The sequence below is a fragment of the Mustela nigripes genome, chromosome 2 (genome assembly GCF_022355385.1).
Source record: "Mustela nigripes isolate SB6536 chromosome 2, MUSNIG.SB6536, whole genome shotgun sequence".
Lineage (NCBI taxonomy): Eukaryota > Metazoa > Chordata > Mammalia > Carnivora > Mustelidae > Mustela > Mustela nigripes.
Window position 1 is genome coordinate 218,967,085 of NC_081558.1, and position 16,189 is coordinate 218,983,273.

The 16,189-nt window shown below is 49.7% G+C and overlaps 1 protein-coding gene across 4 annotated transcripts in view; it reads left to right on the top strand.

The window, feature by feature from the left end:
• Positions 1-2,655: 2,655 nt before the first annotated feature.
• COL6A2 (collagen type VI alpha 2 chain) overlaps positions 2,656-16,189 on the top strand; it is a 33,724-nt gene continuing 20,190 nt past the window's right edge. For all 4 annotated transcript variants that reach the window (XM_059392547.1, XM_059392548.1, XM_059392549.1 and 1 more), the window contains exon 1: positions 2,656-2,760. The gene's annotated coding sequence lies outside the window, so the exon portion shown is untranslated. The remainder of the gene's footprint in view (positions 2,761-16,189) is intronic.

Here is a 16,189-nt window from a genome sequence, read left to right on the forward strand (position 1 = left end):
GTGTCCCAGCAAGGCCCCAGAGGGCCTCCGCAGGGCGTCTTTTCCCTCACAGGCATTTCCAGTACCACATGGTGCCAGTAGGGCTGCCTGCACCCAGCCTGGGCCTGCTGCATAGACATTTCCTGCTCCTAAGCCCCCCACCCCGCCCCCGGTGCCAAAGCAGGCTGAGATGTGTGTTGTGTCACCTGAGCGGGGGGTCAGAGGGGTACTCCTGCGACGGGGACGTACGGCCTTCAGAACCCAGAAGTCCTGCCAGGCCCGTTTTCTTCTTTGGGGCAGGAGAGACAACACGAGGCACCCTGTCTCTTCATTTCAGGGGGCTGTCCCGGCATGCCCTTGACCACTGGACCCCTAAAAACCTCCCGAAGTCCAGACCTCTGGGTTTTCCCAGGGCTCACGAGCTGCCTCCAGAGCACGCGTGTCTCGAGGCCTCCCGCACACCAGCCTCCACTTCCCAGACCAGCCCCGTCAGCACGGTGTCCTGTCCTGGGGCTGTCCAGGCTCAGCCTTCCAGACACATGAGGACAGAGGGTGGGGTAACGTGGCTGAGCCCAAACCACAGGTGTGTGTCATCGCCCCTTGCACTTGGACGCAAACTGCTCCTGCCTGTCCCTCCTAATCGGGGTGGAGAATAGTGCAGTCGTCAATCATTGGCCTTACTAATCTGCTATCACTGAATCCCAAGCCCAGCCCAGCCGGGGAGGTGGGGCTTGCTTAAGCCTCAGTGGTCTACAGACTCTCATCAGGACCTGTCAGCCTCTGGCCTCACGAGGCCCACCACCCCCACATCCTCCAGGTCTCGACCTCCAGGGACCTGAGACAGTCTGTGGTTTGCTCTCTGGGCGGAGCAGGAGCAGCATCCAAGTTCCCCCTGGATTTCCCCACTGCCATGTCCTTGACCACACAGGCCGGATCCCAGTCACTCCAATGGCCAGTGCTGGGTATTACGATAACCCACTGGGGACCCACTGTGACCAACACTTTAGCTAAGACCTCGTTTAGGACCTGGCCGCACGAACCTCCCTCCAACACGGAGGCCATGATGGCAGTCGGGGTGTGACTCCCTTCACACAAGGAAGTGCTGTAGGTCTCCTTGGGGGAAGACCGCCCCCAGGAGTGGTGCTGACAAGTGCACACAGACACACGCTCGCACACCCTCCCGATGGCCCTGCCTCAGGGCACCCGCTGCACAGAGGAGAAACACTGTGTTGGACGAGCAGAGAGACTGGTGCCACCTGGGGAATGCGTGGGAGGCAGAGTGGGCGAGGGCAGTGGCCAGACCAAGGGGGCTCTCGGAGCCGGGAGCAGGTGGCGGGTCATTTGCTGGGGGACAGGGCACAATTTGCAGGCCCCCTGGACATGAGAGCAGGGGTGTCCTGTTGTGCAGCCTGCGGTGGCCTCTCCCTCCTCATAGGAGACATTGCTCCCTTCTGCTTGAACATTGTGGGTCTCGGGCTGGGCTCCCTGAAAACACAAAGATGCCTCCTTAGAACCCTGCCCTCGGCCTCCCTATAGCCTGGGCAGACCACGGGAGCTGCGCGCGTCAGACTCAGAGTGCAGAGGGAAGTGCTCGGGAAGATGGGAAGGCGTGCGTGCCAAGGGGCAGCCCCTGGGGCACACACAGGAGACCGAGGAGCTCTGCGATGTCTCTCCCCTTGCAGGGGGCGGGGGCTAAACCAGAGATTTGCAAAACTGCTCCTTTTAAGCTGGGGCCACCCCTCCCCACTGTCCCAGAGCCCAGGGACCTCTGCCCAGCCCTGCCGGCACTCCACCTGCATGAAGAACCTGGTCCTGGGGGTCTGCCGCTTCGGTTGGGGGGGGGGGGCAGGGGTCCCCACCACAGCTCTGCCCCCCTCACCCCTCTCACCCTCTCCAAGGCTCTGCTCAGATAAGGACATCACAGTGGCCTCGGGGCCCAGCACCAGGCCCATCTGTGCAGTTCTTGCGAGGAGCAGGCACCTCGGCTGCACCTCCTGACCCTCAGTGCTGCCCATGGTACCTGGGGCCCCCACTGTCCTGGTCCTCCTGCCCTTTCACAGCCTGTCCCCAACTGACCTTGACCCTCTCAGGCCCAGGGGAGCAGGGAGCCCAGGGCCCAAAGTACATTCTGACGTGCAGGGTCGCAGGGTTGGCCTGGGCAAGGGGCAGGAGGGCCCGCGGCTCCGCCCGGGGTCGAGTCCCAGGGGCACGAGCTCGCCAGTCCAGGCGCAGGGTGCGATGCCCAACGTCCCAGGTCAGGTCTCCCTGGAAGCGGGGCAGGAGCAGCGGCCGGAACGCCGTGCAGGGAGACCCGAGAGGCAGGGCGCGCCAAGGGCTGCGGGGACCCGCGGCGGGACGCAGGACCCACTGCGGCCGGAGAAGTGGCAGCGCCCCGCTTGCCGAGCCTCCTGGTCCCGCCCGGTCCAGTCCCCGGCCGCGTCCCCCTCCGGCCTCACCCTCCTCCCCCCCCGCCCCCCCCCCCCCGCCGCCCCGCCCCCCCCCCCCGCACCCCGCCCCTCCGCCCCGCCCCGGCGCCTCACTTTCCGCCCCGGCCCCTCGCCCCCTCCCGCCCCCGACGCGCCATCCGCGGGGCCGCAGCGCCTCCCGCTGGTCCCGGCTGTCGGGGGCGCGGCCGGGGCGGGAGGCGGGCGCGGTATAAAGTGGGCGGCCCCCGCGGCGGCCCCCGCCCTCCTGCCCGCTCGGAGCCCGCGTCGCGGCCGCCCGGACCCTGCGCTCCCCGAGACGTGTCCGGCGAGGGCGCCCCGCGCGCTCCGGGGTCAGGTAAGCGCCGCCGGAGGCGCCCGGAGCCGCGGCCCGCGCTGCCGACGTGTGACCGCGCGGGGGTCTCCCTCGGCCGGGCCGGTGGTCTCCCCTGCGGCCGCGAGCTCCCCGCGGGGGGCGGGCGCGGGGTGGGGGGGGGGGCACGCCGGCCTGGGGGCCCCGTGTCAGCCCCTGGCCCCCTCTCAGAGCGCCCGAGTCCGCTCCCGAGGGGCCGCGTAGGGACCGGGGCCGCGGAGTTAACGGTCCGGCCGCCCCTCCTTGGCCCCTTCTCGGGCAGGGCTGGGGCGGGGCGGGGCGGGGGAGGGGGAGGGGGGTCCTCCCTGTTCCTGGGCTCGGTGCGAAGGCTCTGCCGCTCTGGCTGTCTTACGGGACCGCTGGGGAGCCCTCGCGGTCACCGCCACCGCCACCGCGGGTCACCAAGTGGCCTCGCGGGCCTGGGCGGTCACGTTCAGAGGGCGGAGGAGCCCGAGTCACCGCACGGGACGACCAGCCCTTTTCACGTGGAACTGGGCACAGGGTCTCCAGCGGTGCTGGCCCTGGGCTCTGGAGGGGAGGTGGTGCCCCCTCCTCCCGGGCAGAAGCCCCCGCTGGAGTGAGGTCACCAGGGCCGCCCAGGCACTCTTGGGGTGACAGAGGGTCCCTGACACCGTAGGGAGAGGATAGCTCACCCCCCACCTTACCCCCACCCGGGAATCAGCAGGCACCCCACTGTCCCCCATTCCTCTGAGGCTGACAGTGGCCCACCGGGCATCACCCCCCAAAGTCTGGGGAGGGGGGTGAAGCAGGGGGCGGTCTGGTGAGCATCCCGGTGAAGCAGGGGCCAGGCTGATGGGGCGTGTGGGGGTTCCCCAGCTAGGCCAGACCCCACACCCTCCAGGCTCCCCACTCAGTCTAGCAGAAACCTGGGGGCCCAGCAACCTCAGAGCATGGCTTTGGGGTGGGAGCGGCTGGATCGCCCACGAGAGGTCCCTGCTGATCCTAATAACGGACGAGAAAGGCCTTTGGGGGCTATCCCAGGCTCATCTCACCACGGTCAGGAGGCAGGATGGCGTTGGGGACTCTGAGGAGAGACGCTGTCTGCCCGTCTTGCTGTCCTCCGTCCTGGCCCCATCCAGAGACGGGAGGGCCTGAGCCCCTAGCCTAGGTGACCGCAGACGGACCAGACTGGAGCGGGTGGGCACAAGGGGCCCAGAGGGTCCCTGCGGCAGGACTCAGGACTTGATGGGCCACTGAGCCCTTCTGGCCACCGTGAGGCTGCCGCCCTCCGCGGAGGAAAGCTCCCTGGGACGCCAGAGAAGCCCATGGGGGGGGGGGGGGGCGGCCGGGGGGGGGGCTGGGGGGCCACCGGGGGGGGGGGGGGCGGGGGGGGGGGGGGGGGGGCTGCTGCAGGGGTGTCTGCTGGGAAGCCACAGGGAGGGCAGCGTGCAGAGTCGGGACCCGACCGCAGGGCCCCCCAGCTGGACAGAGCTCGGGCCCCTGCCGTGGGCAGGGCCTGTCACACCCAGGAGTGACTGCGTCGCTGGCCGGCGGGTCAGCTCTGTTTCCTGCGGAGCTGTGGGCGGCGGGGTGGCCTCCAGACGAGCTCCCTGGGGTGGGGGGCAGGTCAGAGAAGGGGCAGAGCTGGGTCCTGGCAAAGGGTGTGGCCCAGCCGGCACCTCCTCATCTCTGGAGCCGGGCCAGGTTACCCCACCGGCCCTTTCTACCTGCCAGTCCCGCTAAGGATCCCAAAAGGCACAGGGTGTGGGAAGGCCATGTTTGCACCCACAAAAAGCTTCATGACTCAGGAAAAACCCGAGTTCTTGTAATTTTTTTTTTGTAATTATTTTTTTTAGGATTTTTTTATTTATTTGACAGAGAGAGAGCACAAGCAGAGGGAGCAGCAGGCAGAGGGAGAGGCAGGCTCCTCACTGAACAAGGAGCCCGATGCGGGACTCGATTCCAGGACTCTGGGATCGTGACCTGAGCCCAAGGCAGATGCTTAACCTACGAGCCACCCGGGCACCCTTCTTGTGATTATTTTAAGAAAACCACAAATAGCTTGATTTTTTCCGCATTTCAGTGGATCAGCCCTTTCTCTGGCTTCTTTCACACATTTGTGCAAAGCCGATGGGGGATGGGGGGGAGGCCTGGGGTGGGGCACACCTACAAAGAAGCCAGGGTCCCGGGATGCCGGGTCCGCCCCAGGGCTGGCATTGGTGTGGCGTTGGGCCATGTCATACAGCGACAGTCTCCGCGGACTCTCAGCACGCCCTCCCCGCGGACCTGAAACAGGTCAGCACTCCCCGCCACACAGGGGGTCAGCCTCGTGGTGGCCCATTGCAGTGGCTGGAATAAGCATGGGGGACAGACATCCAGCCGCGGGGGACCCCTACCGCTAGAAGAGCAGAGTCTGGGTCTAGAGCTCCAGGAAGTGTCACGCGTTCATGCCTGGGCAGACAGTCCCCCGAAGAGTGAAGGCGGGCGCTGGCACTCTCCACACGGGCCCTGCCGCAGTCTGCGGGTCGTTTCCTCTTTCTCGTGTGCCAGTGTCCTGGAAGAGGAATGGTTGGTCTGTTGGTCTGTCCACACGTCCTTGATTTTTGTGCATTCAGCGTTTTTTGCTCACTGACCATTTGCCTGCTTCTGATCTCCGCTGTGTTCCTAATGAGTGCTCAGTTGCAGTAATCTGTAAGAACTTTACCCCCCAGTTCTTAAAAGTGGTGGTAAAATACAGGCAACATAATTTTTTTTTTAAGATTTTTTCTTTATTTATCTGACAGAGATCACGAGCAGGCAGAGAGGCAGGCAGAGAGAGAGGAGGAAGCAGGCTCCCTGCAGCGCAGAGAGCCCGATGTGGGGCTCGATCCCAGGACCCTGGGATCATGACCTGAGCCGAAGGCAGAGGCTTAACCCACTGAGCCACCCAGGTGCCCCCAGGCAACATAAAATTTATTATCTTAAGCATTTTTAAGTGTAGACCTCAGTGGTGTTCATGTTGTTGTGCTGCTATTTTGTCCATCCACCTCTGAAATTCTTTTCATCTTAAAAAACGGAAACTCTGTACCCATGAAGCACTGACTCCCTGTTCCCTCCTCCCCCAGCCCCCGGCAGCTTCCATCCTACTTTCTCGCTTTCTGATCTTTTAGAGAGTCTCAGCATCTCATATGGTTTAAATGTCATGTGGTCTTTTTGTCACGGCTAATGTCACTGAGCCTCCCATCCCCAAGGCTCAGCCACACCGGGGCACGTGTCTGAACGTGCGTCCCCTTCGAGGTGAACCATACACCGACAGCCCAGTCGTCAGTGGACACTGGGACCCTTCCATGTTTTACTTGTTGCAAATAATCACTACTGGGAACAACGAAGATGGGTGTATAGATATCTCTTCGAGGTCTTGCTTTTAATTGGGGGGTAAATAGCTAGAGGTGGAGTTGCTAGATCATATTGTAATTTTATTTTTGGTTTTTTTTTTTTTTTGAGGAACCACTGTACTGTTGTCCACAGAGCCCCTACCTTGGTACATGCCCACCAACACTCCCAATTTCTCCACATCCTCCAACTTGTTACTTCGGGTGTGTGTGTGTGTGTGTGTGTGTGTGAGAGAGAGAGAGAGAGAGAGTTGTATTAACCATCCTAATGAGTGTTAGGTGATATCCTTACAGTTTTGATGTGTTTTTCTCTAATAATTAGTCATGTTGAGCATCTTTTCATGCGTTTCTTGACCATTGGTGTGTCTTCTGTAGAGGAAGGTCTACTCAAGTCCTTTGTCCATTTTTGAATCAAGTTTTTGTTGTTGAGTTTTAGGAGTTCTCAAAAATTCCGGACACTAATCACTGATCACATCTGTGATTTGCAAAGACTTTCTCCCATTATATAGGGTTGTCTTTTGACTCTGGATAGTGTCTTTTCATACACAGAATGTTTTATTTTTCATAAAGTTCAGTTTGCCTAATTTTTCTCTAGTTCCTTGTGCTCTTGGTGTCATAGCCAAGAAATCATTGCTAACTGCAGTGTTGTGAGGTTTTGCCCTACACTTCTTCTGAAAGTTTTATAGATTTAGGTCTTCCATTTAGATCATGGATCTACTTTGGTTTTTTGTTTGTTTTGTTTTGTTTGACTTTATTTTTTTAATTTTAATTTATTTTTAAAATTTCTTTTCAGTGTTCCAGAGTTCATTGTGTATGCACCACACCCAGTGCTGCATGCAATCCGTGCCCTCCACAATACCCACCACCAGGCTCACCCAACCCCCCCACCCCCTTCTCCTCCAAAACTCTGTTTGTTTCTCAGAGTCCACAATCTCTCATGCTCTGTCTCCCCCTCCGATTTCCCCCCAACTCCCTTCTCCTCTTCATCTCCTAATGTCCTCCATGTTATTCCTTATGCTCCACAAGTAAGTGAAACCATATGATAGTTGACTCTCTCTACTTGACTTATTGCACTCAGCATAATCTCTTCCAGTCCCGTCCATGTTGCTACAAAAGTTGGGTATTCGTCCTTTCTGATGGAGGCATCATACTCCATAGTGTATGTGGACCACATCTTCCTTATCCATTCGTCCGTTGAAGGGCATCTTGGTTCTTTCCAGTTTGGTGACTGTGGCCATTGCTGCTATGAACATTGGGCCCTTCTGTTCACTACATCTGTATCTTTGGGGTAAATACCCAGTAGTGCAATTGCAGGACCATAGGGTAGCTCTATTTTTAATTTCTTAAGGAATCTCCAAACTGTTTTCCAAAGTGGCTGCACCAACTTGCATTCCCACCAACAGTGTAAGAGGGTTCCCCTTTCTCCACATCCTCTCCAATGCACATCGTTCATGGTCTTGTTAATTTTTGCCATTCTAACTGGTGTAAGGTGGTATCTCAATGTGGTTTTGATTCGACTCTCCTGATGGCTAGTGATGATGCACATTTTTTCGTGTGTCTGATAGTCACTTGTATGTCTTCATTGGAGAAGTGTCTGTTCATGTCTTCTGCCCATTTTTGGACATGATTATCTGTTTTGTGTGTGTTGAGTTTGAGGAGTTCTTTATACATCTTGGATATCAGACCTTTTGAATTAATTTTGGGGTATGGTATGAGGAAGGGGTCCAACTTCATTCTTTTGCTTGTGGATACACAGTTTTCACCACACCATTTGTTATAAGGAACGTCTTTTCCCCCACTGAATGATCACGACACATTTGTTAAAAAGTGCTTGAATGTATATGCAAGAGTTTATTACCAGACTCTATTCAACTCCCCTGGTATATATATATATATCTGTTTTTACGCTAGTACCACCTTTTTTCATTACTATTGCTTTGTATCAAGTTTTGAAATCAGGAAGTGTGAATCCTCCAGCTTTGGTCTTCTCTTTTAGGATTATTTATGCTATTCAGGGTCTCTTGAGATTTCTTATGAATTTTAGAGTGGCCTTTTCTATTTCTGTAGAAATCATCATTGGGATTTTCATAGACATTGAATCACACCTGTAAATCACATCGGGCGGTACTGACAGCCTGATCCTGTCGTGTTCATGGATGTGGACTATCTTTCCATTTGTTTGTATCCTCTTTAATTCCTCTCAGAAAGATTTTCTAGTTTTCAGTGAATAAGTCTTTTGCCTCCTTGGTAAAGTTAATTCCTAAATGTTTTATTCTTTGGATGCTAATGTAAGTGTAATTGTTTTGTGATGTTCACTGTTAGTATATAGAAATGCAACAGATTTTTGTGTTTTGAGTTTGTATTCTACTACAAACTGCTCTGTTTGTGAATTCCAACAGTTCCTTTTATGGAATCTTTGGGGTTTTCTACATATAAAATCATATCATCTGTGAACAGGGATAATTTACTTCTTCCTTTCCACTTTTGAGTGCATTTTATGTCTTTTTCTTGCCTAATTGTTCTGGGTAGGACTCCCAGTATTGTGTTGAACAGAAAGGATGAAAGTAGGCATCTGGGCTTTGTTCCTGACCTTAGAGGAAAGGATTCCAGTGTCTCACCATTGAGTATGATGTTTGCTGTGGAATTTTCACATATGACTTTTATTATATTGAGGTGGGTGCTTTCTATTACTACTTTTGGGGTGTTTTATTATGAAAGGATGTTAAATTTTATCAGAAGAGTTTTTTGAGCTCATGTCGATTATTTTACATCGACCGATTTTCATAAATCGAATCATCCTTGCATTCCAGGAATAAATGCCACTTGCTTGTGGTGTTTAATATTCTTTTTTTTAAAGATTTTATTTATTTATTTCACAGACAGAGATCACAAGCAGGCAGAGAGGCAGAGACAGAGAGAGGGCTGAGCAGAGAGCCCGATGCGGGGCTCGATCCCAGGACTCTGGGATCACGACCTGAGCCGAAGGCAGAGGCTTTTAACCCACGGAGCCACCCAGGCGCCCCGGTGTTTAATCTTTTTATCATCCTGTTGAATTCTGTTTGCTAATATTTTGTTAAAGATGTTTGTGTCGGTGTTCAATAGGGATATTGGTCTGTAGTTTCTTTCCTTATAGTGTCTGTCTGACTTTGGCATTAGGGTAATGCTGACATCATAGAGTGAGTGAGGGAATATGCCCTCCTCTGCACCTTGTTTTGAAAAGTTTGAGAAGTATTGATGTTAGTTCTTTAAATGTTCGGTAGAATTCACCAGTGAAGCCATCAGATTTAGGGTTTGTTTTTGTTTTGTCAGGAGATTTTCCATTACTGATTCAGTCTCCTTACTCGGTAGAGATCTGTCCAGAATTTCTCTTTTTTCATGGTTGGGAGGTTTTGCATTTCTAGGAATTTGTCTGTTTCACCTAAGTTACTTGCTCAGAGTTCTCACTTATAATCCTTTCTATTTCTGTGGAATTGGTAGTAATGTTCCCACATTAATTTCTGATTTTGGTCATTTGAGTCTTCCCTCTTTTTTTCCTAGTTCATCTCACTTAAAGTTTGTCAATATTGTTGATTTTTTGAAAAACCAACTTTTGGTTTCTTTGATACTCTGTTGTTTTTGTCATATATTTCATGTAACTCTGCTCTAATCTTTATTATTCCCTCCATTCTGCTAGCTTTGGGTTTCATTTGTTCTTCTTTTTCCAGTTCCTTAAGCTGTACAATTAGGTTGTTGATTTGAGCTCTTTCTTGCTTTTTAAAAAAAAATTTTAAAGAGATTTTAAAATTAGTTTAGAGAGAGAAAATGTGCACACTGCACCTGTGTAGGAGCAGGGAGGGGGGCAAGGGAGAGAATTTCAAGCAGGCATCCTGCTGAGTGCAGAGCCCAACTCAGGGGTAAATTTCACAACCTTGAGATCATGACCTGAGTTGAAATCAAGAGTTGGACTCCTAACTGACTGAACCACCCAGATACCCCTGAGCTCACTCTTATTTTTGTATGAAAACATGTATAGTTGTAAATTTCCTCCTAAACATGACTTTGACTGTGTTCCATACATTCTGGCATGTTTGTATTATTTCATTTTTATTGGTCTCTGAGTATTTTATAATTTCCCTTGTGATTTATTCTTTGATCTAGTGGTTCTTTAAAAGTGAGTCTTTAACTTCTGCAATTTTGTGAATGTTCCAGTTTTCCTTCTGTTTTGGACTTCTAACATCATCCCACTGTGATGAGAGAAGATGCTTTCTATAATATTTTCTTCTTAAATCCATGGAGGTTGCCATTTTTGTTTTACCTTCTCCCATTATTGCAAGCCTCTCCCTTTCTTCTCTGGCTGAATTTAATCCAGGAGATTTAAAGTATTGGCAGCCTCGTGCTCGCTTCGGCAGCTCATATACTAAAGTATTGGCAGCCTTTTTCCCTATTCATTTTTATCTTTTTGGGGGGGAGCTAGACATTGAAGACTAGAACATTCTAATGCAACTGCATGTACGGGGGAAATCAGATGTGCACTGCACATGTTCAGGGAAGATATGTGCTCAGGAAACACCTGAGAACACCTTAGACTTAGACTTCAGGCTTATCCTTGTCACAGAGAAACCCTACAACAATAAGATAAGTAAATAAACAAACAGCAAGCCCTAGAGAAGAAGAATCTGATTTCAGACATGCCACTATTAGATTCCATACTACTACTGGATTCAGATTTCCAGTTTTCAACAAAAGAATTACAAAGCACAAAGAAACAGGAAATGTGTGTCCTGTGTGATCCATTCAAAGCTATGTGTGTGTGTGTGTGTGTGTGTATCGATATATATATCAACAAAACTATCCTGGAAAAAGACCTGATGGTGGACCTAGTGGCCACAGACCTGAACACAACCATCTTAAAGATGCTCAAAAAACTAAAGGAAAGCATTAAAGAAGTCAAGAAAACAATGTCTGAATAAAATGAAAGTATCGATAAAGAGAAACTCACGGTAGAATTCAAAAAGAAATAGTGGAGCTGAAAAATAAAATAACTAAAATGGAAACATCACTAGAGGAATTCAGAAGAAGATTTGAGCAGACAGAAGAAATAACCTGTGAAGTTGGAGATAAGACAATGCAGATTATTGAGTCTAAGGAACAGAAAGAAAAAAGATTAAAGAAAAGTGAACAGAGCCTACAGAACTTGCAGGCGTGGTGTAGGAGTCCCAGAAGGAGAAGAGGGAGAGACAATGACAGGGAAAGTATTTGAGGAAATATTGGCTCAAACCTCCCAGTTTGACGGAGACATGAACATCAAATCCAAGAAGCTCAGTGAACTCCAAGTAGGATAAATTCAAAGGCACTCACACTGAGACACATCGTCATCCAACCATCAAAAACCAAGACAAAGAGGAAACTGAAATCAGCGAATGAGATGGGACTCACGATATTCAAGGAATCATAACTAAGATTATCAGCAGAGTTCTCTTCAGAAATTGGGGAGACCAGAGACAGTGGGCTGATCATATTCAAAATGCTAAAAGAAAAAAGACCTGTCACCCAAAAATTCCATATCTAGCAAAACTATCCTCCAAAAGTGAGGGTGAAATTAAAAATTGCCAGTTAAACAGAAGCTGAGGGAGTTTGTTAATACAAGACCTGACCTACAAGAAGTGTTGAAGGGGGTCCTGTGTGGTGAAGTAGAAGGACACTAGATGGTGGCTCAAGGTCACACGGAGGAATAAAGGTCTCAGGAAAGATCAACATACGAGCAGTTATAAAAGCTAATTTATCATGATAATGTTATGTGACTCCACTTTTGTTTTCTACATAATTGAAGAAACTAATGCATTACAAATAATATTTGGTTATGCTTTGAACATACAACGTATAAAACATGTATATATACACGCATTCTGAATTTATACCAGCTTTACATGTAAATTCAGACTAGAGTGCTAGGACTTTAGGATGTTCACTATTACCCCCACGGTAACCACAAAGAAATACCTAGAGATTATACACAAAAATAAATGTGGAAGGGACAGAAATGTTTCACCACAAAAATCAACAAAACACGAAAGAAGACAGTAATGCAGAAAATGAGAAACAAAAAGCTGTAAGGCATATGGAAAACGAACAGCAAAACGACAGAAGTCTCTCCTTATCAGAGTTTTTTTAATTGTAAACAAATCACACTGTCCAACCCAGACGGAGACTGGCAGAACAGCTTAGGAGAAAACCCCATCCAACGGCGGCTGAGCCTCAAACGGCACGAGTCTCAGCGTACAGACCTACGTCTGTGCGGAGTTTTTACATCACAGCGCTGTAAACGTGTTTGTCCTCGGCGTGATTGCCCTCTAGCTTACTCGACTGTAAGAATCCGTGACGTGTGCACACGGTACGTGCCCATCAACTCCACTGTCGTCAGTCAGGCTTCCGCTCAACAGTCGCCTCTTAGCAGTTACATCGTGGGGGAGTCGAAAGTTATATGCAGATTATCGGCTGTGTGGGGAGGGGGTCGGCACCCCGACCCTCGCGCTGTGCCAGGTCAGCTGTCTACAAGAGACTCACAGTACATCCAGAGACTTTATCTGTACAAATAGAAGCAAAAGAGAGCAAATAAAATGAACTTTAAATCAAAAACTGTTACAAGAGACAAAAGACATTGTATGTTAATAAAATTTTTGATACCGCAGGAAGCTATACCAGTTATAAACATTGCACACCTAATAGCAGGCCGTCAAAAATGTTAAACCTTAAAAATATGAAATCTTGATCATATACTGGAAAGACTATTATCTGGCTCTTGGTCTGCTTCCAGGCTGCTCCTGCTGCCTTTACTGTAAGGAACTGTTATCCGTGGGGGCTCAGGTGTCAAGACTGAGGGCCCCAGGCTGCCCGGGTGGCTCAGTCAGTGGAGCGTCTGCCTTCAGTTCAGGTCATGATCTTGGGGTCCTGGCATCGAGCCCCGCATCGGGCTCCCTGCTAGTAGGGAGTCTGCTCCTCCCTCTGCCCCTCCGCCCCCCACTTGTGCTCCTGAGCACTCTCTCTCAAATACATAAAATCTTTAAAAAAAAAAAAAAAAGCAGCCGTGCAGCCTGGCTGCTGGCTGAGCCCCAGGGCAAGCTGCACGCACAGGGTCAGTGTGCCCCTGTGTGAGGTGGGACCCGCAACGGTACCAAAGCCCGAGGTGGTGTGGCTCACGGGAGGAGGCTGGTGGGCGTCTGGGGCAGGGCAGCCACGGCAGACGTCTCCCTGTCGCCTCAGCCACCTGGTCGTGATTTGCACTCCCTTCTGGAATTCACGCGGGTGCGGGTGAGGCAACTCCTGTCTCTAGCCCTGTGGCGACCCCCGCCCCCCCGTCACTGTCCTGAGGGGCCACCATCCTCCCCCCTCCGTCCCGGGTCACCCGGCGGGTGTTTGCTGTTCACCACAAAACCACAGACACCTATTGCCCCTGAGAGCACCGGCGCCCTCAGCACCGCAGACTCCGGTTTTTCTCGGCTGCTCTTACTTACGCCTCTTTAGACTCATTCCGTCCACGTGTACAAGAAACACACAAAAATATTTCTTGAAGGTTCTGATTAAATTACATTCAATTACAGATTCCCTTCGAGATAAATGATATTCTTAAGTATTGGGTTTCTCATCCAGGAACAAGTTTCGTCTCTCCGAAGTGTTCCTTAGAAAAATTTTGAGATTTTTTAATAAGTCCTGCACTTTCTTAGATTCTTAACTTTACTCCCTAACTTTATGTCATTTTTGCGGTAGTGTAAACAGTATTTTCCCATTAAACTTCCTAATTGGTTGTTGCTAATAGAAGAAAACCTGTAGCTTTTTGTATGTATTTTTCTTATAATTGTCCCACTGAACCCCCCCTTCCTGTAAACGTTGTGTGGTCGAGTTTGTTGGGTTTTCGAATTCTCGTCGTTAGGGAGGACGGTTTCCATCTCTTCCCGTTCCAAGACTTATGCTCTGTTTCTCTGTGCAGTCTTACTGCTTTGGCTTCCTGCACAACTCGGAAGCACAGAGTGAGAGCCGCACTCCGTCTCGTTCATGTGTCTCTTTCTTGTGCTCTCGTGGACATTCTTTGAGCCCGATGGGGGCTTGATGTGGGCGTCAGGCCCACAGTAGACTCCCTGAGTTCAGGAAGCTGGGATTTCAGTATATGGGTATGTGTGCGTTGGTGTCAAGTGGAACAGTCCAGATTCTTGAAGGAAGTACCCCTACTTTAGTTTTTGTATAAAATATGATCTTGGTTGTAGATTGAAACATACATGCTTGATAACACTAATTCAACTCCTCAATTTCTTATTTTCTTTTTTCTCCATCAGCAATGGTTGTTTCAGGTGCCATTAAAATAGTGACATGATTTTCTTTTCATGTTCATGTGCCCGACATTAATGTACTGTGTAGGATTGTATCATCATTGTATTTCCCAGCTGACTTCATCCAGTTCTGGGGCAGTTGTCCTGGATATGCTATTGGATCGTATTTTCTAGCATCTTTTGGGATGTTGGCAACTGTATTCCGAAGTGGGAATTGCCCGCAGAGTTTCTTTTACGGATCCCTTTTATCAAGTTTTGGTCTCAGGTTTTTCCACGTTTAATGAATTGAAAGTTTATCTTTTTATGTTTTGCAACAGGCTAAAAAGTAGAGAAGTGTTTGTCCTTGAAGGTGCAGAAGAACTCCCACGCCCATGTGGGCGGGGCTCTGGGGCGTTCCCGGCCTATGTGGCCCGTCCTTCCCCGGCAGAGCCCGGCCAGTCCTCCCCTCTGCTCAAGGCTCCCCATCTTTCCTGGTCGTTAGCCGAGCGCTGCACTCGGTGTGCTTTTGAAGACCTTCTTCACATGGAGTCATATTATCGTACTCATTCCTAGACTTGTGCTACTATATTTGGGCTTCATCATTTTCCTTTCTGATAAGTTTTTTTACTTTACTGGCTCTTTCAAAGAACCAGCTCTTGGGTTTATTTATTTATTTATTTATTTATAATTCTACCGTTGTTTTTTTTTTAATCAGCTGGTTTATTTCTTATTTTCTTTCTCTTGTTTTCCTAGGTTTCATTGTTGTTAATTTATTTTTGTCCCTAGCTTCTTCAATGATATGCCTAATTTGTTACACTTATTTCCTATCCTATGACATAGAGCATCTAAGGCTATATATATATATATATATAGCCTTATTATATATATATATATATATATATATATATATATATATATGGCCTTATACTATATATATATATTGTCCTCTAGTTACAGCTTTGGCCTTCTCATATTTGTTTTTACGTATAATTTTGTTGTCACTAATTCCTATGTAGTTCTAACAAGAGAGTTTTTAAATTTCCAGGTGTTTTATTTTTTTTTTCTGTCTTACCAGTGACTGCTTTTGTATTGTAGTTCGGAAAATTTCATGTAAAATTTCTGATTTTTAAAAAAAATTAATTAAACCTGCTTTTGTGGTCACCTGGAACTGAATTTTGTAAAATTTTCATGCATTCCCTACTTGCAGGTTTCAAAGGTAGATACAGCTGATAGCTAGGCAGTGTGTGCATGTGTTGCATGCACATTATCCAAATCCAAATGTTCAGAAAATACATATTCCCTAGTCCTTACTATCAAAGTTTTCTAAAACAGGACATTCATTTCCTCTTTGTTGTTGTTTATGTGATCTCTCAGGAACTTTCAAAGGTGAGTTAAAGTCTTCTGATGCTTTGTCAGCTTTTTCTTCAATTTTTCGCCACTTTTGCTTCAAACCCTTACTGTGGCACCCAGCACACACGGGCTCATGACCAGACCCTGAGCGGCCTTTCCCTTGTCCTTGGCCCCGTCTCTCGCCCTCGCATCTCCCCTTGGACGGCCTCCACCGTCCCACTGGCCTCTCTGTCTCAGCCCGTCTTCCTTCTCTCTGCACTGTCTGTGACACCCTCCAGTGTGACTCACACTGTCTGTGACACCCTCCAGTGTGACTCGCATGGACCCCATCCAGACGGCTTTCACTTTTTGATCTCATTTAGGAATATTTATGGTTTTTTCTTTCTTTTTTTATTGCAGTATAGTTGGCATATAACATACTGATTTTAGGCATGCAGCATCGTGACCCAACCG